General features: G+C 51.4%; 1 long non-coding RNA gene across 1 annotated transcript in view; it reads right to left on the bottom strand.

Moving 5' to 3' along the window:
* LOC140387712 (uncharacterized) overlaps positions 1-26759 on the bottom strand; it is a 56893-nt gene that overhangs the window by 7302 nt on the left and 22832 nt on the right. The window contains exon 2 of the long non-coding RNA XR_011933967.1: positions 3487-3536. This is a non-coding gene — a long non-coding RNA (uncharacterized lncRNA). The remainder of the gene's footprint in view (positions 1-3486; positions 3537-26759) is intronic.

Raw genomic sequence — 26759 nt, 5'->3', positions numbered from 1 at the left:
GGTCCAGGAGAAGGCGCTCAGGGAGGTCGAGGTGAAGCTCTCCACCCAGGCGGACACAGTAACGGAGCTGGAGCACGAGGTAGAGGAGCTGAACGCCCTCCAGAGGAGGATGCAGGAGCAGCTTGAAGAGCTGGGGAACAGAGCCAGGAGGCAGGATTGTGGGCCTCCTCGAGGGCTGTGAGGGATCGGATGCGGGCGCATATGTGGTGGGTATGCTCGAGGCGCTGATGGGACCGGAGGCCTTCCCTCGACCCCTGGAGTTGGATGGGGCGCATAGAGCCCCCGCAAGGAAGCCCAGGACGGGTGACCGACCGAGGCCCTTGGTGGTTCGCTTTCACCGGCTTGCCGACAGGGATCGGGTGCTGCGATGGGCCAAGGCGGAGAGGAGCAGCAGATGGGAGAACTGCGAGGTGCGCATCTACCAGGACTTGGGAGCGGAGCTGGCCAATAGGCGTGCAGGATTCATCAAGGTGAAGGCAGCCCTCTACAAAAAGCAGGTGAGATTTGAAATGCTGTATCCTGCGAAGCTTTGGGTGACGTTTGAGGAACTTCATTACTACTTCGAGACACCAGAACAGATTTGGGCCTTTACTAAAGAGAAGAAGCTGGACTTGAACTAACGGACATTTGGTTTGTTTTTCAATGCTCTATAGTGGCGGCGGTCTGTTAACCTAACTTGCTCTGACTAGGAGTGGACTTTTATTAAAAGAAGAATTTGGACTTGAACTAAAGGACTCTGGGCTCACAGAGCTTTTGTGTGGCGGCGGTTTGTTAAATTATCCTGTACTGTAATGTTTTATCTCAGATTGTTTTCAGCCTGGACAGAGAGCGGGGGCTGGAGGGCGCACTGCTTAGGGCGTGTTTGGGAGCTTGCAACTGGGGGGGGGGGGGGGGGGGCTGCAAAGAGGGTCCCGCGCTTGGTACCTTTTGGCGGGAGACTGGGGCCTCTGATAGGGGGATGGGCTAGGGGCTGGTTAAGGGACTTGAAAGGACACGGGGAGATACAATTAGGTTAATGGGTCATTGGGGTGTAGGGGGAGGCCCCGAGCATCCGGGCGGGAGACAGCCAGGCGCTAAGGGCAGGGGTCAGCGTAGTTAGCGTAGGTCGGGGGGCACCAGGGAGAGTAGGAGAAGGGGCGGGCTAGGGCCAAGCGCGGGGCGGACCTGGCAGGTCAGGCCTCGGGGGGTCGGGAGGGGGGGGGCAGCCAGGAGGGAGAGCAGAGAAGACTTAAGAGGGTAAGGGGGGGGGATCAGAAATCCCCGGGGGAGATAGTCGCTTGCAGGGAATAGCATAGGAAACTGACAGCAGCAGCACCCGGGAGGGAGGGGAAGTGGGGGGGGGGGGGGGGTTAGAGCCACATTAGGTTAGTTGAGCACGTGGGGCATGGGTAAATAGAGCTGGTTGGCGAAGTGCTTTATTAATATGTTTATTCTCTCCCACTGTTCGTTTTCAATATGTTATACTTTTGTATATGGCCTTTTTTCTCTGTAAATGTTACAAATCTGTTTTAAATAAAAAATTTCAACAAAAAAAAAAAAAAAGGGTGGCACACCATTCATCACCCGGATTAACGCTGTTCACCGGCATTGGCTGGTGGGTCCTCCTTGGGGACATCCGATTCCTGTCGTCGGTATCACCGGTCTGTACATCGTCAGGGTATGACTCGGTGTATGGAGGCTGAATGGCCCTCACGTCCCTGCGAGGCTGTCGGAATTGGGGAGCGTTGGCAGGTTGAGCTGCTCGACAGCAGGCAGCGTAGTGGCCCATCTTGCCACAGCGGAGGCATTGTCGATTCTTTGCTGGACATTGCCGCTTTAAATGTGCGGATCCACAGTTGCCGCACGTCGTGACATCATGGCGTTCGTTGCACCACCGCGCATGCGCAGTTCGGTCCTGCATAGAGCGCGCCTGCACGTCACGTCCCTCTGCGTCGACGTCTCTTTTGGCGCGTACAAGCACGGGAGGCCGCGAAAAGCGCGCGAAACGGCCGCCCCCATCCGGGCCGGGGGCCGGGAGGAACCCGATGGACTGGGGCCAGGAGGAACCCGATGGACTGGACCCGCTCGGCCTCGTAGGACCCCTGCCGTGCCGATTCGGCGGCCTGGAATTGGGAGTACCGGCTGGTCGTGGTTTCATGGAGGATGCAGGCTTCGATGGCGGTGGCTAGGGTGAGGCTCTTAATTTTGAGGAGCTGCTGACGTAGGGTGCCCGAGGTGACCCCAAAAACTATCTGGTCCTGAATCATGGAATCGGAGGTGGCCTCAAGCCGCAGGACTGCTCGAGGATACGGAGGTGTGTCAGAAAGGATTGAAAAGGCTCATCCTTACCCTGCAGGCGCTGCTGGAAGAGGTATCTTTCGAAGCTCTCGTTCACCTCGACGCTGAAGTGTTGCTCAAGTTTTAGAAGGACCGTCTTGTACTTCGTCTTGTCCTCACCTTCCGCGAACACCAGGGAGTTGTAGATGTGGATGGCGTGTTGCCCTGCCGTGGAGAGGAGGAGGGCGATTTTCCTGGTGTCCGATGCATTCTCCCTTTCTGTGGCTTCTAGGAAGAACTGGAAGCGCTGTTTAAACAGCTTCCAGTTGACGCCAACGTTTCCAGCGATTTGGAGCGACTGCGGCGGGCTAATGGTGTCCATGGCGCAGGATGGCGGATCCCTGAAGATGTGCAGGTAGGCCTCACAGTTGCTGGGTTCCAATCCTGGTACTGTGTTGTGTTGGGTGTTCCGCTATACAGCCGAACCAACACGGTTGTAGATGGTACAACTCTGTTTTATTACTCTTGACAACAACATCTGTAAACTTATGACTGTTGTTTTGTAATTTACCCTTTAACCTGTGGACCCAGCCCTAACACTATCTTAGAGAGGCACTCAACACATGGTGTATGTCTGAGTGGCACGCTGTGAGCTCTGTGCCTTGAGCTGTCTCCTACTGGAATGAGCGGGAACTATGGTGTTCCCCGTTTTATAGTGTGTGTGCTCTCACTGGTGATTGGCTGTGATGTTGCGTGTGTGTTGATTGGTCCGTTGATCTGTCCATCAGTGTGTATGTGTGTTTGCACCATGATGTTTATCTGAATATCATGACGGGATCTGAACCTCCAAACTTCTGAAGGCAAGTGTGATGAACCATTGGAACGTTGCTGACTCCTGAATACGGAGTCAGTAGATGGGAAATACTTTTAAAAAGCCTGTCCTTGAGGGAACTAGATAAGGAAGCAAGGCTTCCAGACATGATGATGGATTCTCTATAGTGTTAGAGTTCAAAAGCAAACTGATTAAACAGCAGATTTGAAGTGAGAAACATATAAAACAAGCCATTTTACAAGTCTTCAGGAGAATTACATGCAGCTTTAGGACAAGATGGCATCAGAACTTTCATTCTTCCAAGAGCAAAGAATTTGCTCAATTCTGTGATAGAGTTTTGCCAGCTGGAAAAATATGTTATGAAAAGCTACTATTTACAGCTTGCTCAAATCTGTCACCTGTATGTCAAAAGAATTCCTTAACAGCGTCTCGATTGATCCTTGGCCTTCTGTATTGTGAAAAAGAGAGAAACAATAGTTATTCTTCATAATCATTGACTGCATTAATTTCTGATCAGTAATCAGTTATTGCCAATTTTGCCCCTGTTCAATTCTTTCTCACATGATTTTGAGAGCATTGTGAATTCTTTGATTTCAAGTTAACGACCTATCGTCAAACCTCTTTACTGATCTTGGTGTAGATGTCGATTGTGTAAACCAGATGAGAGCAGCTGCTATTATATTTCTCCCGATTTGCATTTTCATTGAATTCAGTGGGAGAGATTGAAAACAGGTTGCTGAGCTGCCAGTACCTGTTTTTTCCACCATCGCACAGTCAGGATTTACCACATTGACTGTCAAAATCTACCACATCAATGGCGTCACAAACCTGACTCAATTTTGAGCGTGCTCTGTCAGAGACCATAAGATATATAAGCGGAATTAGGCCATTCAGCCCATCGAGTCAGCTCCGCTATTCAATCATGGCTGATACGTTTCTCATCCTCATTCCCCTGCCTTCTCTCCAAAACTCCTGATTCTCTTATTATCAAGAACCTATCTATCTCTGTCTTCAAGACACTCAGTGACTTGGCCTCCACAGCCTTCTACGGCAAAGAGTTCCACGGATTCACCACCTCAGACTGAAGCAATTCCTCCTCATCTCTATTTTAAAGGACTGTCCCTTCAGTCTGAGGTTGTGCTCTTGATTTCTATTTTGTCCTCCTGGCGGAAGCATCTTCTCTACATCTAGATCTCTCAGTATTCTATAAGTTTCAATTACATCCCCCTCATCCTTCTAAACTCCATTGAGTACAGATTCAAAGTTCTCAACCGTTCCTCATATGACAAACTCTTCATTCCAGGGATCATTCTTCCTCTGGATCCTCTCAAAGGCCAGCACAACCCTCCTTAGATACGGGGCCCAAAGCTACCCACAATATTCCATATGTGGTCTGACCAGAGCCTTATGCAGCCTCAACAGTACATGCCTGCTCTTGTATTCTAGACCTCTTGACATGAATGTTAACATTGCATTTGCCTTCCTAACTGCCAACTGAACCTGCACGTTAACTTTAAGAGAATCCTGAACTAGGACCCCAATTTCCCTTTGTGTTCTGATTTCTGAAACCTATTCCCATTTAGAAAATAGTCTATTTTAATTGGCCATGATAAATTGCCCTTCATGTCCAAAAGGGTTAGGTGGGGTTACTGGGTTACGGGGATAGTGTGGAGGTGCGGGCTTAAGCGGGGTGCTCTTTCCAAGGGCCGGTGCAAACTCGATGGGCTGAATTACCTCCTTCTGCACTGTATATTCTATGATAACATTCTATGACAACTCCCCAAAAGAGTTACCTCCCTAGCCCACCGTAAGGTCCACTGCATCAGGGCCACACTGGGAAATACCTGCACCAATTCTCGCCCACGTGAATCCCGGCCCAGAGGATGTGGGCTTGGGGAATCCACTGCCCAGCCCAGCCCACCCTCCTGACGTGGGGCGTGAACCTCGATCCGCTGCCAGCAGGGGACCAGAGCATTTGAATGGTGCCGATCCTGTTTTTTGCCAACGCTGGATTCTCTGCTGCATCGGGAACTCTGCTACCGATGGCGGTTGGTGGAGAATCCCGCCCAGTATACCAGTATACCTGCACCTTGTAGAGTTTTAGCCAGACACCCTATTTTTATATTCCATTCCCTAGTCGCCACATTCCGGTGCCTGTTTGGGTACACTGAGGGTGAATTAAGAATGTCCAATTCATCTAACAGACCGGAGCACCCGGAGGAAACCCACACAGACACGGGGAGAACGTGCAGACTCCGCACAGACAGTGAACCAAGCAGGGAATCAAACCTGGGTTCCTGGTGCTGTGAAGCCACAGTGCTAGCCATTGTGCTACTATGCCGCTCTTAAATAATACTCTGCCATCCTGTTCCTCCGTTTGAAGTGGATAACGTCATATTTATTCAGGTGTAAGGAACCTCTTTTAAATCCTTGTCTGATCCTGGTTTCCTTTTAATGCCCGTCCTGCTGGCTGTTTTTAAAACAGCAGAATTTTGCTTTGAACTGAAACCACCCGCTGCAATCTGCTATTTGGACTAACCCAGGCACACCCCTTGATGCAGTGTGCTCTGTCACATAGCTCGTGATATCATTTTGATGGACTTGCCTAACAGCCAATCCCCTCTTCTGCAATTCCAGGCCATTTTCTGTTTTTGATTGGGTTTGGTAGAGCCTTTTAGAAGATTCTGGAGCAGAAGACAGGTCCCACTTCTGCTTTCAGTTTCATTCTGAGAAGGAGCTGGGCAGGAGCCTGTTAAACATCCCTCCCAGAAAGGTTGGAACTTCTTTATCTGATATCTTGGCTGGAGTGAGCAGGTCTGGACACTCTTATCAGTCCTGTGAAGGTTTAACTTCTGCTTTAAATGCTGCAAGCATTCTCTATCCAGCCAGCCCTGTTTAAGACTCTGTGAGAAAAGGCTGGGAAACTCCCAGGCAGATATTTCTCTCCTGAGAATCCAAAAAGTGTCCTGAAGCCCAGGCCTTTTTCTCTCTCTACAGCACAGCCGAAAATCCTGCACAAAGAGCAGGCAAGCATTCCAAAGGCGGAGAGGATGGAAAAACCCTCCTTTAACCTCTCAGGTAGAGAATTCTAGTACTTTCTCAGTGAGCCTGAGTGTAAAACTTGTGGAGGCCTGTACAAGTGAAGGTGGCCTTGTTGCCCGTAAGGTCTAATTGAAGGTAGATTCAAAAAGATCCAACCAACCCATGATTTCAAGCTTGCCGACTACAAATACTACCTCAGTAGCAAAGATTCATCTCAGCCTTTTTAATCCCTGTTATTTTTTAACCTTTCCTACCACCTTCATCCTGTGTCTGTCTTGTGTGTGTCTGGGTGGAGGGTGGGGTGGAGTTTGGGGAATAGTCAGATTAATGGACCATTGTCATGTTACTTTCATTGAGGGCAGCACGGTGTTGCAGTGGGTTAGCCCTGTGCCTCACGGCGCCGAAGTCCCAGGTTCGATCCCGGCTCTGGGTCACTGTCCGTGAGGAGTTTGCACATTCTCCCCGTGTTTGCGTGGGTTTCGCCCCCACAACTCAAAGATGTGCAGGGTAGGTGGATTGGCCAAGCTAAATTGCCCCTTAATTGGAAAAAATTAATTGGGTACTCTAAAATTTTTTTTTTTAAATGTTACTTTCATTTAGGGGCAGCACGGTAGCACAGTGGGTAGCACTGTTGCTTCATAGCTCTAGGGTCCCAGATTTGATTCCCGGCTTGGATCACTGACTGTCTGGAGTCTACACATTCTCCTCATGTCTGCATTGGTTTCCTCCGGGTGCTCCGGTTTCCTCCCACAAGTACCAAAAGACGTGCTGTTAGGTAGTTTGGACATTCTGAATTCTCCCTCTGTGTACCCGAACAGGCGATGGAATTTGGTGACTAGGGGCTTTTCACAGTAACTTCATTGCAGTTTTAATGTAAGCCTACTTGTGACAATAAAGATTATTATTATTTTTACATGTTTATCTCTTCTTTTATTGTAAATAAATTTATTTTTGATGTTTTACTTACAAATCTGGGGCGAAATTCTCCGGTATCGGCGCGATGTCCGCCGACCGGCGCCAAAAACGGCGCAAATCAGTCGGGCATCGCGCCGCCCCAAAGGTGCGGAATCCTCCGCATCTTGGGGGGCCGAGCCCTAACGTTGAGGGGCTAGCCCCGCGCTGGACTGATTTCCACCCCGCCAGCTGGCGGAAGTGCCATGCGCGGGAGCGTTAGCGGCCGTTCACGGCACCCCGTGCATGCGCAGTGGAGGGAGTCTCTTCCGCCTCCGCCATGGTGGAGACCGTGGCGAAGGCGGAAGGAAAAGAGTGCCCCCACGGCACAGGCCTGCCCGCGGATCGGTAGGCCCCGATCGTGGGCCAGGCTACCGTGGGGGCACCGCTTGGGGCCAGATTGCCCCGCGCCACCCCCAGGACCCTGGAGCCCGCCCGCGCCGCCTTGTCCCGCCGGTAAGAGAGGTGGTTTAATCCACGCCGGTGGGACAGGCATCCTAGCAGCGGGACTTCGGCCCATTCGGGCCGGTGAATTGCGGGGGGGGGGCCCGCCAACCGGCGCGGCGCGATTACCACCCCCGCCGAATATCTGGTGCCGGAGAATTCGGCAACCGGCGGGGGCGGGTTTCACGCCAGCCCCCGGCGATTCTCCGACCTGGCGGGGGGTCGGAGAATCTTGCCCCTGGTGTCTGTAAATCATTGGAGCAGTCGAGGGTCAAAGATCTCAGGAAAGCATACAGATTATTGGTTAATTCACTTGTATTGGGACTAGGGGGTCTGTGGGGATGGAATTGACCGCACACTTGTCCAGGGTGTTGTAATACAGGTTACACTGCACCTGCCATGTATTTGCCCACTCACTCAACATTCCCTTTCCTACCTCAGTCTCTTCACAGGAAATAGGACCAGAAGAAGGCCATTTGGCCCTTCAAGCCTGCTCCGCCATTCATTATGCTCGAGGCTGATCATCAAGTTCAATACCCTAATTCCGCCTTCCCCCATATCCCTCTATCCCTTTAACACCAAGTGCTATATCTAATTCCTTCTACAAATTACACAATGGGCGGGATTCTCCCCTACCTGGCGGGGCAGGGGGTCCCGGCGGGATGGAGTGGCGTGCACCACTCCGCCGTCGGGCTGCCCCAAAAGGTGCGGAGGAATCCGCACCTTTATGGGCCAAGCCCGCACCTTTAGGGGCTAGGCCTGCCCCGGAGCGGTTGGCGCCCCGCCGGCTGGCATGGAAGGCCTTTGGCGCCACGCCAGCCGGGGTCGAAGGTACTCCACTGGCCGGCGGGAGTCTGCACATGCGCGGGAGCGTCAGCAGCTGCTGACGTCATTCCCGGGCATGCGCAGGGGGGGGGGGGGTCACCTACGCGTCCGCCATCGCGGAGACCTACGCGGCCGACGCATAGTAAAAGAGTGCCCCACGGCACAGGCCCGCCCGCGGATCGGTGGGCCCCGATCGCGGGCCAGGCCACCGTGGGGGCATCCCCCGGGGCCAGACCGCCCCACACCCCCCCCAGGACTCCGGAGCCCGCTCGCGCCGCCAGGTCCAGTCGGTAAGGGACCTGGTTCAATTCACGCTGGCGGGACCAGCATAGCAGCAGCGGGACTTCGGCCCATCGCGGGCCGGAGAATAAGCGGGGGGGGGGGGGGTGCCCGCCGACTGGCGCGGCGTGATTCCCGCCCCCGGTGGGGGCGGGTTGAAGAATCCTGCCCACTGTTTTGGACTGAACTACAACTGTGGTGGAAAATTCCACAGATTCACCACTCTCCAGGTGAAGAAATTTCTCCTCATTTCAGTCCTAAAAGTTTTATCCCTTATTGTCTATCTATGCCCTCTGGTCCTGGACTCCCCACCATCGGGTACATTTCTGAATCTACCCTGTCGAATTCTGTGAGAATTTGGTAAGTCTCTACGAGATTCCCTTTCACTTATCTAAACTCAAATGAATATAATCTTAACCGATTTAGTCTCTCCTCATATGACAGTGATCAGCCTGGTAAACCTTCACTCCACTCCCTCCATAGCAAGAACATCCTTCCTCAGCTAAGGCCTTTTGAGCCTCCACCATCCATTATGATCATGGCTGATCATCCAACTCAGTAACCATTCCTGCCTTCCCGCCATATCCTTTGATACCTTTAGCCCCAAGAGTTATATCAAACTCTTTCTTGAAAACACACAATATTTTGGCCTCAACTGCTTCCTGCGGTTGCAAAGTCCACAGGCTTGCTGCTCTCTGGGTGAAGAAGTTTCTCCTTGTCTCAGTCAGAAATGGTCTACTCCATATCCTTACTATGACCCCTGATTCTGGACTACCCCACCAAAGGGAACATCCTTCCTGCATCTACCCTGTTTCGTCCTGTTTGAATTATGTAGGTTTCTATGAGAACCCCCTCATTCCTCTGAACTCCAGCAAATAGGATCCTAACTGATTCAAACTCTTGATGTGCGTCAGTCCCACCATTCCAGCAATCAATCTGGTAAACCTTCGCTGCACTCCCTCCATGGCAAAAACATCCTTCCTCAGGTAAGGAGACCAAAACTGCACACAATATTCCAGGTGTTGTCTCACCAAGGCCCTGTACAATTGCAGCAAGATATTCCTGCTCCTGTACTCAAATCCTCTCACTATTAAGGCCAACATACCATTTGCTTTCTTTACCGCCTGCTGTACCTGCATGCTTACCTTCAGCGCCTGCTGTACCTGCATGCTTACCGTCAGCGACTGAAGATACCTAGGTCTCATTGCACATTCTCCTCTCTTAATTTATGGCCATTCAGATAATAATCTGTCTTCCGGCTTTTGCTACCAAAGTGGATAACCTCACATTTATCCACATTATACTGTATCTGCCATGCATTTGCCCACTGACTTAGCTTGTCCAAATCCCGCTGAATCATCTCTGCGTCCTCCTCACAGCTCACCCTCTCACCAAGCTTTGTATCATCTGTAAATTTGGAGATATTACACGTAGTTTGATCCTCTAAATCATTAATATATATTGTGAATAGCTGGGGTCCTAGCACTGATCCCTGCGGTACCCCACATGTCACTGCCTGCCCTTGGAAAAATACCCCGTTTATTCCTACTCTTCATTTCCTGTCGCGATTTCATGAAGGACACAGGCTTCGATGGCAGAGGCTAGGGTGAGGCCTTTAATTTTGAGGAGCTGCTGGCGTAGGGTGCCCGAGGTGACCCCAAAAACAATCTGGTCCCGAATCATTGAATCGGAGGTGGCGTCGTAACCGCAGGACTGCGCGAGGATATGGAGGTATGTAAAGAAAGATAGAAAGGGCTCATCCTTACCCTGCAGGCAATGCTGGAAGAGATACCTCTCAAAACTCTCATTTACCTCGACGCTGAAGTGTTGCTCGAGTTTTAGAAGGACCGTCTTGTACATGGTCTTGTCCTCACCTTCCGCGAACACCAGGGAGTTGTAGACATGGATGGCGTGTTGCCCTGCCGTGGAGAGGAGGAGGGCGATTTGTCTGGTGTCCGAAGCGCTCTCCCTTTCGGTGGCTTCCAGGAAGAACTGGAAGCGCTGTTTGAACAGCTTCCAGTTGACGCCGAGGTTTCCAGCGATTTGGAGCGGCTGCGGCGGGCTGACGATGTCCATGGTGCAGGATGGCAGATTCCTTAGGATGCGTAGGTAGGTCTCACAGTTACCGGGTTCCAATCCTGGTACTATGTCGTGTTGGGTGCTCTGCTACATAGACGAACCAACACGGTTGCGGATGGTACAACTCAGTTTTATTACTAACAATATTTACAATGGTAAACTGGTTACTGTGGTTCGTTCATTACCCTTGAATCTGTGGACCTATCCCTAACACTATCTTGGTAAGCACTCAGCATATGGTGAATGTCTGAGTGGCTTGCTGTGAGCTCTGTGCCCTGAGCTGTCTCCTGCTGGAATGAGCGGGAAGTGTCGTGTTCCCCGTTTTATGGTGTGTATGCTCTTGCCTGTGATTGGCTGTGGTGTTGTGTGTGTATTGATTGGTCCGTTGATCTGTCCATCAGTATGTATGTATGTTTGCACCCTGATGTTTACCTGAATATCATGACAGCGGGGAAGATGGCGGCGCCCACGGGCCGCATGTGTCCTGGGGCAGGCAAGATGGCTCTGCCCATTGGTTGTGAGGCAAGCAAGATGGTGGCGCCCACGGGCCCCACGTGTTGTGAGGGGAGCAAGATGGCGGCGCCCACGGGCCGCACGTGGTCTGAGGCGAGGAAGATGGCGGCACCCACTGGCTGCACGCGGGGCTGCAGGGACAAAAGCGGCGATTGAGCGGGCCTGACACACTGCAGCAAAATGTGCTTTCTTGCCACAGGCCTTGCAGAGCACGCTCCGCGCCGGGCAGCGCTGCCGGGGGTGTTTTGTCTGTCTGCAGAAGTAGCACTTGGATCCCCGGGGTTGGTTGGCTGCCGCGCGGCGCAGGCGTGGGGTTGGCTGAGCGCGGTCGCTGATGGGGTCCACAATGGGGTGGCTGCTGGTGGGTTCCATGATGCCCAGGAGGGCTGAGCCGGGCGGTCGGGGGCATATGGCTGTACGTTGCGTGAGGCGACTGTGAGCGAGAGCGCTAGTTTCTTGGTCGCCGCGAGGTCAAGCGTAGCCCCTTCTAAGAGGCGCTGGTGGATGTAGCCGACCCAATGCCCGTAATGAACGCGTCTCTCATTCGCAGTTGAGAATGTTCAGCGGCCGAAACGGCCTGGCAATCACAGTCTCTCACCAGGGTGAGCAGGGCATGCCAGAAATCTTCCACAGACTCACCGGAGAGTTGATGTCGCGTGTACAGGAGGTGCCTGGCGTAGATCTTGTTTGTCTGCTGAGCGTAGTTCTCCTTCAGTAGCGCCATGGCCTCTGCATAGGTAGGCGCGTCCTGAATGAGGGGAAAGACATCGGAGCTCATCTGCGTGTACAGAATCTGGAGCTTCTGGGATTGGGTCTGTCGCAGATCCGATGTATGCTTCAAAACAAGCTAGCCAATGTGCAAAGTCCTTTTTGGCATTGTCTGCTTGAGGATGCAGCTGCAGGCAATCCGGCTTGATGCGGAGACCCATCTTTGTAAAATCTCTGTGTAATAAATTGATGCACTATCAATTACGACGAGACGAGAGCAGAGAGTAATCGAGGCTTTATTACGCAGAGATGTGTGGCCTCCTACAGCTGCTGCCAAAATGGCTGCAGTTCGGAGAGCACACACATTTATACTCCGCCTACTGGGCGGAGCCAGCAGGCAGGGATCTACCCCCGTACCTGTCGGGGCCTTACCGTAATATCCTCGTATGTAGTGCAGTATATACAATATAATACAACAGTGGTGACTACCACAGGCTGCCACTGAAGTAATCTGATTCTGTTAAAGTTAATATGAAGGCTCGACAGCAATGTGCTCACCCAAGCCTGCCACATAAGGAAACTGCTTGCCTATTAACATTCCTTAGACTTGACGGACGAGCCAATTATGCCCAGTTACAATGTGTGCTTCTGCCACTAATCGGTGCTCACGGGTTAACCCTCTCCACAATGGACCCCCCCCCCCCCCCCCCAGAGGCTCTGCACACAGGACCTCTCTGATAACTCATAGGCCTCGTGACTTCATTTTTCGAGAGACCTGAGGGTTAAAGAGGATACCCGAGATGGATGCCCATCTGTCATGCTGAGTGGGGAGAGGCTTGTGTGGGGTCATGGCCAGCGTGGGCAATTGTAACAAGTGGAGCTCAGTGAGAAGTCGCACACAGCAGTCACTGGCCATCATTAAGATGCTTCCCCAGTTGAATAGGCAATGGGTCAAGGCATGGGCAGGAACCCTCAACAGTCACTCATTCTATTTCTTCTCCCTCAGTTCACAGATGCAAACATGGAGCCTGTAGAGTTGGCGGTGCTCCTTCTTGCTGTGAGGCAGGAGATAGCCACACCAACAGGTGGCTTCGCACATGCAGGGACAGATCCCTGAGGCGGAGCCTGCTCAGCTGATCGAGGCAGGACCACAGAGAGTAGTCATTCAGGGGCAACACCATCAGGCCAGAGTCCACCGACAGCAGCTGACATTCTTGGAGATGAATGAGAATCAGGGCAGGCGGAGACTGCAGATGTCCAGGGACACTGTCTCTCACCTTTGCAAGGTTCTGCCTTAGCCCTGAAGCTCACAGCTGCCCTTAATTTCTATGACACTGCCTCCTTTTAGGACTCTGTGTCATGTCCCAGGCCTCTGCACATAAGTGCATTAGGGAGGTCACGGACGCGCTCTTTGCGAATGTGCTTCACTACATTACTTTTAACTGGGACGAGGCTAGGCAGGATCCCAGAATCATGGGGTCCACCCACATAGCTGGCTTCCCACCAGTCCAGAGAGCCATTGACTGCACAAATGTGGCTCTCCGTTCCCATAGCACCAAGGTTTAACCTACATAAACCATAAAGGCTTCCACTCCCTGAATGGAATGATATGGCGTGAAATGCGTGCTACAATATTCTTTTTCTAAGTGGCTGAAAATACGGCATGATATCTAGCTGAGGCCGCCGGCAGGTTCCTCTCCACTTTTCTCAGTCTAAACGACATGTTGCCAAAAGAAATTGAAAATTCCGCTCTCGGTGTCAATTTTCGTCCGAGAACACTCCTGTGAAGTAACCCATGTCTTGCAATGTTCAAGATGTGACATTCAGGCAGGTTTACAATGGCAATTCCTCAATTCTCCATGCTTCCTCCAAGTGATGTTTGACATGGAGAAGTACTGATTCATCAGCTGAGCGGGGTCGGTATGCAAAATTCAGCAGGAGGTTTCCTTACTCATGTTTGAGCTGATGCCGTGAGAATTCATGGGGTCCTCAGACAATAATAATAATCTTTAAGTGTCACAAGTAGGCTTACATTAACACTGCAATGAAGTTACTGTGAAAGTTACTGTGAAGTTACTGTGACAATCCCCTAGTTGCCACACTCCTGCGCCTGTTCAGGCACATTAACAAGCACGTCTTTCAGGACTTGTGGGAGGAAACCGGACACCGGAGGAAACCCATGCAGACACGGTGGAGAATGCGCAGACTCTGCGCAGACAGTGACCCAAGCCGGGAATCAAACCCGGGTCCCTGGTGCCAATCACTGTGCTAGCATGCCACCCTTAAGAACTCCCAGGGCAACTCCCTCCAGACTGTATACCACTGTGCTGCATCCTCTGCTGGGTCTGTCCTGCTGGTGGAATAGGACGTACCGAGGAATGATTTCATGAGAAGGACCATGTCAGGCTTTTGCTTGACTAGTTTGTGAGATAGCTCTCCTCCCCAGTAAGGAGGTCAATGCTGGGTGTCAGTAGCAACTGAGTGGCTTGCTAGGCCATTTCAGAGAGGATTTAAGACTCAACCACATTGCTGTGGACCAGAAGTCAGACAGTAAGCCGGATAGGTTTCCCCCCTAAAGGGACATTTGGAGCCCAGTCGGGTTTTGCATCAATTGACAATGGTTTCATAGGCACTGTTACTCTTAGACTACCTTTATTTAAATTCCAGATTTATTAATTAAATTTGAATTCCACCAGCTGCTGCAGCAGGATTTGAACCCATGCCCCCACTTGGTCCTCCGGATAATGAGCCCAGTGCCATTACCACTACACCATTGCCTCCTGTTGTGCAGATCAAAATAACAGGCAAACCAGGAGGCCAGTCTTTGACTTTGTGCACTGTTGTAAAATGGCTGTTCATGAGGTGGCACCTGAGGGCCCAGTGTAAAAGCGCATGGGCCATGTAAAAGTAGGGTCTATTGTATGCTTGATGTGTTTAATTGTCCATTTGATTGTTGGAGAGCATGCTTCTGACTCTTGCACATGCTTGCCAACTGAAATATTGTGGGATGGGGCTGTGACATTCTGGATGCGCTCCCGATGCCTTCTTTGTTAAAAATCTTTCCAATTAAGGGGCAATGTAGCGTGGCCAACCCAACTACCCTGCACATCTTTGGGTTGTGCGGGTGAGACCCACGCAGACACGAGGAGAATGTGCAAATTCCACACAGACAGTGACCCGCACCCGGGTCCTCGGCACCGTGAGGCAGCAGTGCTAACCACTGCGCCACCATGCCGCCCTTCCCACTGCCTTCTTGCACGATTTCACGTGAGTTCAGGTCAAGCGCCGTAAAACATTGGCCACAGAATCGTGACAGCGCTCCGTAGAGCAATCACGTCAGTAAAGACAAAACATGGACTGTAAAGGTGATCCCGGGAAATGGGAAAAAGGATGACTGCGATGAATAGGACCATGCAGAAACACATCAGAAACTGACCTAGAGGTACAAACATGGGCCAAGTGAAAATCATAACTGTTAAGGCAAAATCTAGCTTTAAGAAATTTGTAACCAATATGAGAGCAAGGAGAACCATGATGGATGCAAATTGACTTGAAACAGAGGATGAACAGAAGGTATTAAATATTCTGAAAGGTTACTTCACAAGGGAGATCACGAACAACATGTTCTCTGCGAGCAGAGATAACTTAAACAAAACTAATGGCCTTGATATAAATTAGATTGAAGTCTTAAACAAATCAAATGTTCAAAACAAATAAATCCCATTGATGAGCTGGCATTCATCCCAGGGCCGAGACTAAGGAAACCGTAAGTGAGACACTGAGATGTGAATGAGGGATGTAACAGTCGATTGGAAAGAAGTTAACATAGTACCTATTACAATAAGAATCAATTATGGATCAACCTGTTTTCCTTTTCATATAAAATAACAGAGTCAATTATCAGGAGTAAATTTTGAGATTGTCTAATTGTTTAATAACCTGGTGAATAGTAAATGGGAGACTGGTTTAGGGGCAGCCTGGTGGCGCAGTGGTTAGTACTGCAGCCTCATGGTGCTGAGGACCCCGATTCGATCCCAACCCCAAGTCACTGTCCGTGTGGAGATTGCACATCTCCCCGTATCTGCGTGGGTCTCACCTCCACAAACGAAAGATGTGCAGGGTAGTGGACTGGCCACATTAAATTGGAAATTTTTTTTGAAAAGGAGACTAGTTTAGCTCAGTTGGCTGGGCAGCTGGTTTGTGATGCAGAACAAGGCCAACAGCTTGGGGTACAATTCCCATACCGGCCCCACCTTCTCAACCTAGCCTCTCACCTGAGGTGTGCTGATCCTCAGGTTGTTGCTAACTTTTGCTTGGTTCTTAATTTGGCTCTATTTAATCACGTTTGCTCAAGAGTCACCAGGTATCTTTCGACACCGCCACAAGGTTCGGAACCAAATACTGATCAATGACTCAATACACCAGTTAGTAAGTTCAAAAGCAATGCTCATTTATTTTCACACAGTCAAATCTACTCATGCATAAACTCTACAAACTAAACTACCACTATTACTAAGGCCTGTACTTAGCTTCGGGTGCCCACTCAGTCAGAGGAACAATGGCCGTTCCTCGGTTCTGAGGCTGCTGGGTTGAGCTGTTTACAGGGTAGCAACTAGGAGTGTGTATCTCGTAGCGTGCGTTGACTTGGAACTTACTTGGTCTGCTGTAGCTGCTCGGCTGGTCTCTCTCTTCGCTGAGAGCCAAAGCCAAAGGAGGAAGATTCTCCCTTGGGTGATACCTCTTATACTGCCAAGGGCTTCGCGCTCTTTTGGGCGGGCCTTGAACTTGGCCTCAACTAATTGGGTCTTTCCCAATCATCTATCGATTGTCCTGCAATAGAGGGGTGGTTCCCTGATCGCTGGGCGTGTCATGGTGACTGTCAGTCAGCTTTGTCTTAGCTTCTTCTGGCGCCGGGGAGTCTGTCCTAACATTGTGTAACTAAATGTTTCCCTTTTGTCCCTGGAGATGGCTCATTAGTATGTAAATCGTTTGGTAGTTTCTGTCCTGTCTGAGTGTTTAAGGTTCTAATCAACAGACAGAGCTTGCACCTGCTTGTTTTTTAGCATTGTCCAATTTTCCCTGCAGTCTTTGCAAGTGTCCATTTTGTAATCGGGACGTGGCCATCCCAGATGACTACAAGGTCAAATCACCAGCAGTCAGCTCTCCCCTCAAAGGGGAAAAGAGCCTGTGGCCACCTGGGACTGTGGCAACTTTACTTACTTTAAATAGTAATCACCGTGGATTTAGAGGGGGAAGACCCTGTCTGACTGAACTTGAGGAAGTGACAATCCAGCTGACAGTTTGGGCACGATTCTTTGAGCCCCGCACCGGGCCGGAGAATCGCTGCAACAGTGCCACGTGCCATGCGGAGAATCTGTCCTCTCTGTCCCCGGAGGGGGGGGCCTCCGATGGGGTCTGGCCCGTGATCGGGGCCCACCGATCAGCGGGCCGGCCTCTCCCTCCCGGGCCTACTTTCTTGCACGGCCAGCCCCTGAACCCCCGCGCCATGTTGCGTAGGGGCCGGCGCGCTGACGAAGTCCCCCGCGCATGCGCGGGTTGGCACGGCCCAACTGCGCATGCGTGGGTTCGCGTGGCACCCATTTGCCACCGGGAAGGGAGGCTAGAGCGGCGTGAACTGCTCCAGCGCCGTGTTGGCCCCCTGTGGGAGCCAGAATCGGTAGTCCCCGCGCCCATTTCGCGCCGTTGTGAAACGCGATAGCGTTCACGACGGCGCGTTAGTCTCCATTTTGGAGAATCGCGCCCTTTAACTCTTACAATGTGAAATATCTGTACTACAAAAAGGCATTTGCCAAAACGGCAAACAAAAGTTTGTTGGTTAAAATCTGTGGGGATTAAAGACAAAGTTTCGACATTGATAATTGTTAGAAAGTTAGGAGGCAATCAGGATTCGTTGGCTGAATTATGCTGGAGTGGGAGAAGATGGGAAGTAGAGGCACAGGGTACAATGTTGGGGTCTGTGGTAGTATGCATTAAGGGTCATGTGGGACTGTGAAGCCGTGATGTCATTGGCTGACAGATCCCGGGTCCTGGTTGGCTGTTGATCTCTAGCTCCGCCCTGAAGGCGGAGCATAAGAACCAGGAGTTCTCCCCCGCAGGCCAGTCTGTTGCTGAACTGCGGGGAACAAGTCACGCTTAATAAAGCCTCATCGACTTCATCTCTATTCGTCTCTCGTGAGTCTTTGTGCGCTACAATTTATTAAGTGTGCTTAAAGGACTATGGAGCTCAGGATCATCCCGGAATGCCTGAGGATCAGCCCCCACGCAGTGAACTCAGCAGCAGTTTTTAAACACTGGCAGACTTGTTTCGAAGCATACCTCCGAACGGCCCCCGGCCGGGTCACAGAAGACCAGAAACTACAGGTCCTGCACTCGAGGGTAAGCCCGGAAATTTACCCTCTCATAGAAGACGCAGAGGATTTCCAAACGGCGTTCGCAGCACTAAAGAGCATCTATGTTCGCCCAGTGAACCAGATCTACGCACGCTACCAACTCGCAACGAGACGGCAAAGTCCCGGAGAATCGCTAGATGGATTCTACGCCGCGCTGCTAATTTTGGGACGGGCCTGCAATGCTGCCCGCCGGTAAACGCGATTGAACACACGGACATGTTAATTCGTGATGCGTTCATGGCTGGTATGAACTCTCCCCAAATCCACCAAAGACTTTTGGAAAAAGAGTCGCTAGGACTCTCAGAGGCACGGGCCCTTGCAGCCTCACTAGATGTGGCCGCGCAAAATGCCCGCGCGTACGGCCCCGACCGTGCCGCAGCCCCTTGGGCTCCGTGGACCCCCGTCGTGACAAACCCCCCCCCCACCCTACCCCACAGGCTTGCGCGGTTCAGACGCCAAGTCGTCCTGGGGGAGCCCGCTGCTATTTCTGCGGCCAGGCGAAACACACCCAGCAGCGCTGCCCGGCCCGCGCAGCGATTTGCAAGAGCTGCGGGAAAAAGGGCCATTTCGCGGCTGTGTGCCGGTCCCGGGAGGTCGCCGCTGTCCCCGGAGAAGAAGGAGTCCTGCGCGTTTCAAACGCTCCCCAACCCCCCCCAGCGCCCCATGTGCGACCCGCAGGCGCAGCCATTTTGGGTCCCGGCCACCGCTGTCCCCGGAGAACAAGGAGTCCTGCGCGTTTCAAACGCTCCCCAACCCCCCCAGCGCCCCATGTGCGACCCGCAAGCGCCGCCATTTTGGGTCCCGGCCACCACGAGGGGAGGAGGGGCGCAGCCATCTTGGGATCCCCCAGCCCTGTGCGACGCATGGGGCGGCCATTTTGTCCACCCCCGCCGCCATCTTGTGACCCCCAGCCATGTGCGATGCAAATGGGCGGCCATTTTGTTCACCCCCGCCGCCATCTTGGACGGCAACAATGGACCCCAGCATCAACGGCTCCACGGGGCTCGAGGAAGACGCTGAAGCACTACGACCACGTCTGGCCTCAATGACGCTGGACCAAGCATGGCCCCGGACGCTCCAGACGACGACAACAACGGTGCTGATCAACGGGCACGAGACACCATGCCTGGTCGACTCCGGGAGCACAGAAAGCTTCATCCACCCCGACACGGTAAGACGCTATTTTTTGACCATCCGCCCCAGTGCGCAAAAGATTTCCCTAGCTGCAGGATCCCACTCCGTACAGATCAAAGGCTTCTGCATAGTGACCTAATGGTGCAAGGGAGGGAGTTTAAAAACTACAGGCTCTACGTCGTTCCCCAACTCTGCGCGCCCTCATTACTGGGATTAGACTTCCAGCGCAATCTGCAGAGCCTAACTTTCCAATTCGGCGGCCCAATACCCCCACTCACTATCTGCGGCCTCGCAACCCTCAAGGTTGAGCCCCCATCCTTGTTTGCAAACCTCACCCCGGATTGCAAACCCGTCGCCACTAGGAGCAGACGGTACAGCGCGCAGGACTGGTCATTCATTTGGTCCGAAGTCCAGCGGCTACTGAAGGAAGGCATAATCCAGGCCAGCAATAGTTCCTGGAGAGCACAGGTGGTAGTAGTAAAGACAGGGGAGAAGCAAAGGATGGTCATAGACTATAGCCAGACCATCAACAGGTACACACAGCTAGATGCGTACCCTCTCCCCCGCATATCCGACATGGTCAATCGGATTGCCCAATATAAGGTCTTCTCCACCGTGGACCTCAAGTCCGCCTACCATCAGCTCCCCATCCGCCCAAGTGACCGCAAGTACACAGCCTTCGAGGCAGACGGGCGATTATACCACTTCCTAAGGGTCCCATTTGGCGTCACAAACGGGGTCTCGGTCTTCCAACGAGAGATGGACCGAATGGCTGATCAACACGGGTTGCAGGCCACGTTCCCTTATCTCGACAACGTAACTATCTGCGGCCATGATCAGCAGGACCACAACGCCAACCTCCAAAAATTCCTCCAGACCGCTAAAGCCTTGAACCTCACATACAACGAGGTTTTTAGCACAAACCGGCTAGCCATCTTGGGATATGTAGTGCGCAATGGGATAATAGGCCCCGACCCCGAACGTATGCGCCCCCTCATGGAATTTCCCCTCCCTCACTGCTCAAAAGCCCTAAAACGCTGCCTGGGGTTCTTTTCATATTACGCCCAGTGGGCCCCCCAGTACGCAGACAAGGCCCGCCCCCTAATACAGACCACGACCTTCCCTCTGTCGACAGAGGCTTGCCAGGCCTTCAGCCGCATCAAAGCGGATGTCGCAAAGGCCACGATGCGCGCCATCGACGAGTCCCTCCCCTTCCAGGTCGAGAGCGACGCCTCCGATGTAGCTCTAGCGGCCACCCTTAACCAAGCGGGCAGACCCGTGGCCTTTTTCTCCCGAACCCTCCACGCCTCAGAAATCCGCCACTCCTCAGTGGAAAAGGAAGCCCAAGCCATAGTGGAAGCTGTGCGACATTGGAGGCATTACCTGGCCGGCAGGAGATTCACTCTCCTCACTGCCCAACGGTCAGTAGCTTTCATGTTCGATAATGCACAGCGGGGCAAAATTAAAAATGACAAGATCTTAAGGTGGAGGATCGAGCTCTCCACCTTCAACTATGAGATCTTGTACCGTCCCAGAAAGCTGAACGAGCCGTCCGATGCCCTATCCCGCGGCACATGTGCCAACGCACAAATTAACCGTCTCCAAACCCTCCACGAGGACCTCTGCCACCCGGGGGTCACTCGGTTCTACCATTTTATAAAGTCCCGCGACCTCCCCTACTCCGTGGAGGAAGTCCGTACAGTCACAAGGAACTGCCACATCTGCGCAGAGTGCAAACCGCATTTTTTCAGGCCGGATAGTGCACACCTGATCAAGGCCTCCCGTCCCTTTGAACGCCTCAGTCTGGATTTCAAAGGGCCCCTCCCCTCCACCGACCGCAACACATACTTCCTGAACGTGGTGGACGAGTACTCCCGTTTCCCCTTCGCCATCCCCTGCCCTGACATGACAGCGGCCACAGTCATTAAAGCCCTTAACACCATATTCACACTGTTCGGTTGCCCCGCATACGTCCATAGCGACAGGGGGTCCTCCTTCATGAGTGACGAGCTGCGCCAGTTCCTGCTCAGCAAGGGTAAAGCCTCGAGCAGGACGACCAGCTACAACCCCCGGGGGAACGGGTAAGTAGAGAGGGAGAACGGCACGGTCTGGAAGACCGTCCTACTGGCCCTACGGTCCAGGGGTCTCCCAGTTTCACGGTGGCAGGAGGTCCTCCCGGACGCCCTCCACTCCATCCGGTCGCTACTGTGTACCACCACTAACCAAACGCCTCATGAGCGCCTCCTTGTCTTCCCCAGGAAGTCCTCCTCTGGAACGTCGCTGCCGACCTGGCTGGCGGCCCCAGGACCCATCTTGCTCCGGAAACATGTGCGGGCGCACAAGTCGGACCCGTTGGTCGAGAGGGTTCACCTCCTCCACGCGAACCCGCAGTACGCCTACGTGGAGTACCCCGACGGCCGACAGGACACGGTCTCCCTGCGAGATCTGGCGCCCGCCGGCAACACGCACACCCCCTCGACGCCAATCACCCCCTCCCTGCCACCGGCGCACCCCGCGACAGCCCCCTTCCCGGGAGGATCGGTCCTCCTCCCAGGTCCGACCAGAAGTGAAGCTGAAGCAGAAACCGTAAAGCTCCCGGAGGCGACAACACTGGAACAAGCACCACCACCACCGGGGCTGAGGCGATCGACAAGGACGACCAGACCGCCCGCCCGACTCGTGGCATCAGTGTAACACTAGAATGTTGTGGACTTTAACGAGAATGTTTTTTTTTCCTTTTCCTTCTTACGAATACTGTAAATAGTTCAAAACAAAAAAAACCCTGTACATAGCCCAGTGTAGGGCACTGTGATGACATGCAAAAGTTTTTTTTCCTCCCAGGACCAGCCTTGCGAAGCACCACCCCGCCGGGTTCATTTTTAACAAGGGGTGAATGTGGTAGTATGCCTTAGGGGTCATGTGGGACTGTGAAGCCGTGATGTCATTGGCTGACAGATCCCGGGTCCTGGTTGGCTGTTGATCTCTAGCTCCGCCCTGAAGGCGGAGTATAAGAACCAGGAGTTCTCCCCCACAGGCCAGTCTGTTGCTGAACTGCGGGGAACAAGTCACGCTTAATAAAGCCTCATCGACTTCATCTCTATTCGTCTCTCGTGAGTCTTTGTGTGCTACAGGGTCATTGCTGATTGTAATCCACATCAAGACAAAAAAGACTTAGAGTGACGTCCAACAATGCAGCGCTGGAGGGTGAGTCTACATTTTGAACAAAGATTTCTGGAGCAGTCGCTAAATCCATAAACTTCTGACTCAAAAGCAAGAGCGCAACCCCGGAGCCCCGACTTTCAGGTTAGTTGGATTCAGTTATGTGACACAAAATACAGCCAATTGGTCATTCTTTATTGAGTGTGAGTCCAAAACAGGTTCTGAGTGGCTATTTAACTGGAGGTTGGTTATCAAAACTGAGCCCCATCTTGTCTTTGCTGAATGCCCAGAAAACTGCCCTCCTGAGCGCAGGACGCTGGGTGGCAGTCAGCAGCAGGAACTGTGTGCCATCATTTCTTCTTCCTTTGCTAATGAGAACCAGTTCAACTTCCCCTATTCACCCATCATCTGCCCCCCACCCCACCCCGGGACCAATTTGATAATTTAACATTGACCAGGATTTGGCCATACTGTGATGATGCCAATGTCGGAACTTCAGTCAGCGAGGAAGAGAGGAGAAGATGGCGGAGGAGTAAGGGCTGAAATCCAAGGTGGGGTAAGAGCTCCACTAAAAGTTCCACCAAAGGCTTTAAAAAAGTTTATCGGAATGGATTACCTTAAAATTGAGGCATGTATGCCACTTAAGTGAGATTCATAAAGACTTTGACCTTACAAGCACAGGAAAGTGATGGACTGGAGGAGAGACTATGATCTTAGCCAAAACTACAATGCCTTCTGCATCCCAATATATACACTCTCCACTTCACTCAATGCCATATCATCTACTGGGGAAGATTGAAAACCGAGGGCCAATTTGCAAGAGGAAACTTTGGAAAACCTCTCCTTGATCCTTTGAACGATTAAAACTATAATCCAGGAGATCTTTCTGTGTCTGATAAATGTTAGGCAGTACCAAAGTCTTATACAAGGTAATCTCCCCCATGGCCGGGAATCAGGCTCTGGGCCGGAATTCTCCAGTCGTTGGGATTCTCCCAGTGAGCCAGAGAAGACACAGCCAGAGTGAGACAGCAAAGAGTGAGTTTGGGAATTTGTATCTAGGTGGGAATTGAATCCAATCCAATCGGTGAGACAGTTCCTTTTAAATTTCAGGAGTTTAAATTAATTTAAATTAATCTAGAATTGTGCAGTGTAGGTTAACAAGGGCTGCCCCACCCACTCACATAACTAGTTGGCAGTTAAGTGTCAGTCACTTTCATCTACTTTGATCTAAAGGCAGGTGGGGGAGGGGAGTCAACTCAGGCCAATTTAAAAGAGCAACTCACTCCCAGTGAATTCTCCCAGTGAGCCAGAGTGGACACAGCCAGAGTGAGACAGCAAAGAGCGAGTTTGGGAATTTGAATCTAGGTGGGAATTCGAAGCTTGGTGGGGGGGGGGGGGGGGGGGGGGGAGGTGCTTTTTATCCCTGGTAACTGACTGGTAAGTAGTTTTTCTTTTCATTGTCTAATTTATTTATTTCTTCTTTCATTTTTTGGAATTCTAGTTGTATAAGTTTACCTAAGGTTTAAGACATGGCAGGAGATCCCAGATCCGTGTCATGCTCCTCGTGTGCGCTATGGGAGCTCAGGGACACGTCCACTGTCTCTGGCTCCTTCACGTGCAAGAAGTGTGTCCAGCTGCAGCTCCTGTTAGACCGCTTGATGGCTCTGGAGCTGCGGATGGACTCACTTTGGAGCATCCGCGATGCTGAGGACGTCGTGGATAGCACGTTTAGCGAGTTGGTCACACCGCAGGTGAAAGTTACTGAGGGAGATAGAAAATGGGTGACCAAAAGACAGAGCAAGAGTAGAAAGGCCGTGCAGGTGTCCCCTGCGGTCATCTCCCTGCAAAACAGATATACCGCTTTGGATATTGTTGAGGGAGATGGCTTACCAGGGGAAGGCAGCAGCTGCCAGGTTCATGGCACCATGGCTGGCTCTGCTGCACAGCTGGGCAAGAAGAAGAATGGCAGGGCTACAGTGATCGGGGACTCAATCGTAAGGGGAATAGACAGGCGGTTCTGCGGACGCAATCGAGACTCCAGGATGGTATGTTGCCTCCCTGATGCAAGGGTCAAGGATGTCTCGGAGCGGCTGCACGACATTCTGGGGGGGGGGGGGGGGGGAGGGTGAACAGCCAGCTGTCGTGGTGCACATAGGCACCAACGATATAGGTAAAAAACGGGACGAGGTCCTACAAGCTGAATTCAGGGAGTTAGGAGTTAAACTAAAAAGTAGGACCTCAAAGGTAGTAATCTCAGGATTGCTACCAGTGCCATGAGCTAGTCAGAGTAGGAATGTCAGGATAGATAAGATGAATGCGTGGCTCGAGAGATGGTGCAAGACGGAGGGATTCAAATTCCTGGGGCAATGGAACCGATTCTGGGAGGTGGGACCAGTACAAACCAGACGGTCTGCACCTGGGCAGGACTGGAACCAATGTCCTAAGGGGGGTGTTTGCTAGAGCTGTTGGGGAGGGTTTAAATTAATGTGGCAGGGGTATGGGAACCGATGCAGGAAGTTGGAAGGTAGTAAAACAGGGACAGAAACAAAAGGCAGTAAGGGGGAAAGTGTAAGGCAGAGAAGCCATAGTCAAAAATCAAAAAGTGCGAGAGTACAAGATACAGTGACTGAGGGGAGCTCAGTGAATAGGACCAGTAATACTAAAAGGAATAAAACGGGAAGTAAAAACATTAATGGTAAGCGACGCGGCAGGCTGTTACATGACGATATGGGTTCAACGACAAAGAAAATTAGGAGAAAAGTTAAAAGGAAATATAACTTAGGAGAGGTTACTGATCTAGCTGTTAAGATTCAAAACAGAGGTAAAAAAGCCAACATAAGTGTACTTTACCTGAATGCTCGTAGTATTCGGAATAAGGTAAATGAGTTGATGGCGCAAATCATCGTGAATGACTATGATTTAGTGGCCATTACTGAAACATGGTTAAAGGATGGTCACGACTGGGAGTTAAATATCCAAGGGTATCAAACTATTCGGAAGGACAGAGTGGATGGTAAGGGAGATGGTGTAGCTCTGTTATTTAAGGATGACATCCGGGCAATAGTAAGGGATGACATTGGTGCTATGGAGGATAAGGGTAGAAATCAGGAATAGTAAGGCGAAAAAGTCACTGATAGGAGTAGTCTATAGGCCACCAAATAGTAACATTATGGTGGGCAGGCAATAAACAAAGAAATAACGGATGCATGTAGAAATGGTACAGCAGTTATCATGGGGGATTTTAATCTGCATATCGATTGGTTTAACCAGGTCGGTCAAGGCAGCCTTGAGGAGGAGTTTATAGAATGTATCCGCGATAGTTTCCAAGAACAGTATGTAATGGAACCTACGAGGGAACAAGCGGTCCTAGATCTGGTCCTGTGTAATGAGACAGGATTGATTCATGATCTCATAGTTAGAGATCCTCTCGGAAGGAGCGATCACAATATGGTGGAATTTAAAATACAGATGGAGGGTAAGAAGGTAAAATCAAACACTAGTGTTTTGTTCTTAAACAAAGGAGATTACAATGGGATGAGAGAAGAACTAGCTAAGGTAGACTGGGAGCAAAGACTTTATCGTGAAACAGTTGAGGAACAGTGGAGAACCTTCCAAGCGATTTTTCACAGTGCTCAGCAAAGGTTTATGCCAACAAAAAGGAAGGACAGTAGAAAGAGGGAAAATCGACCGTGGATATCTAAGGAAATAAGGGAGAGTATCAAATTGAAAGAAAAAGCATACAAAGTGACAAAGATTAGTGGGAGACTTGAGGACTGCGAAATATTTAGGGGGCTACAGAAAGCTACTAAAAAAGCTATAAAGAGTAAGATAAATTATGAGAGTAAACTTGCTCAGAATATAAAAACAGATAGTAAAAGTTTCTACAAATATATAAAACAAAAAAGAGTGGCTAAGGTAAATATTGGTCCTTTAGAGGATGAGAAGAGAGATTTAATAATGGGAGATGAGGAAATGGCTGAGGAACTGAACAGGTTTTTTGGGTCGGTCTTCACAGTGGAAGACACAAATAACATGCCAGTGACTGCTAGAAATGAGGCTACGCCAGCTGAGGACCTTGAGAGGATTGTTATCACTAAGGAGGTAGTGATGGGCAAGCTAATGGGGCT

The sequence above is a fragment of the Scyliorhinus torazame genome, chromosome 13, assembly GCF_047496885.1.
Source record: "Scyliorhinus torazame isolate Kashiwa2021f chromosome 13, sScyTor2.1, whole genome shotgun sequence".
Taxonomy (NCBI): domain Eukaryota; kingdom Metazoa; phylum Chordata; class Chondrichthyes; order Carcharhiniformes; family Scyliorhinidae; genus Scyliorhinus; species Scyliorhinus torazame.
Note: the sequence above shows the minus strand (reverse complement) of the source record. Positions and strands in the feature narration are given on the sequence as shown.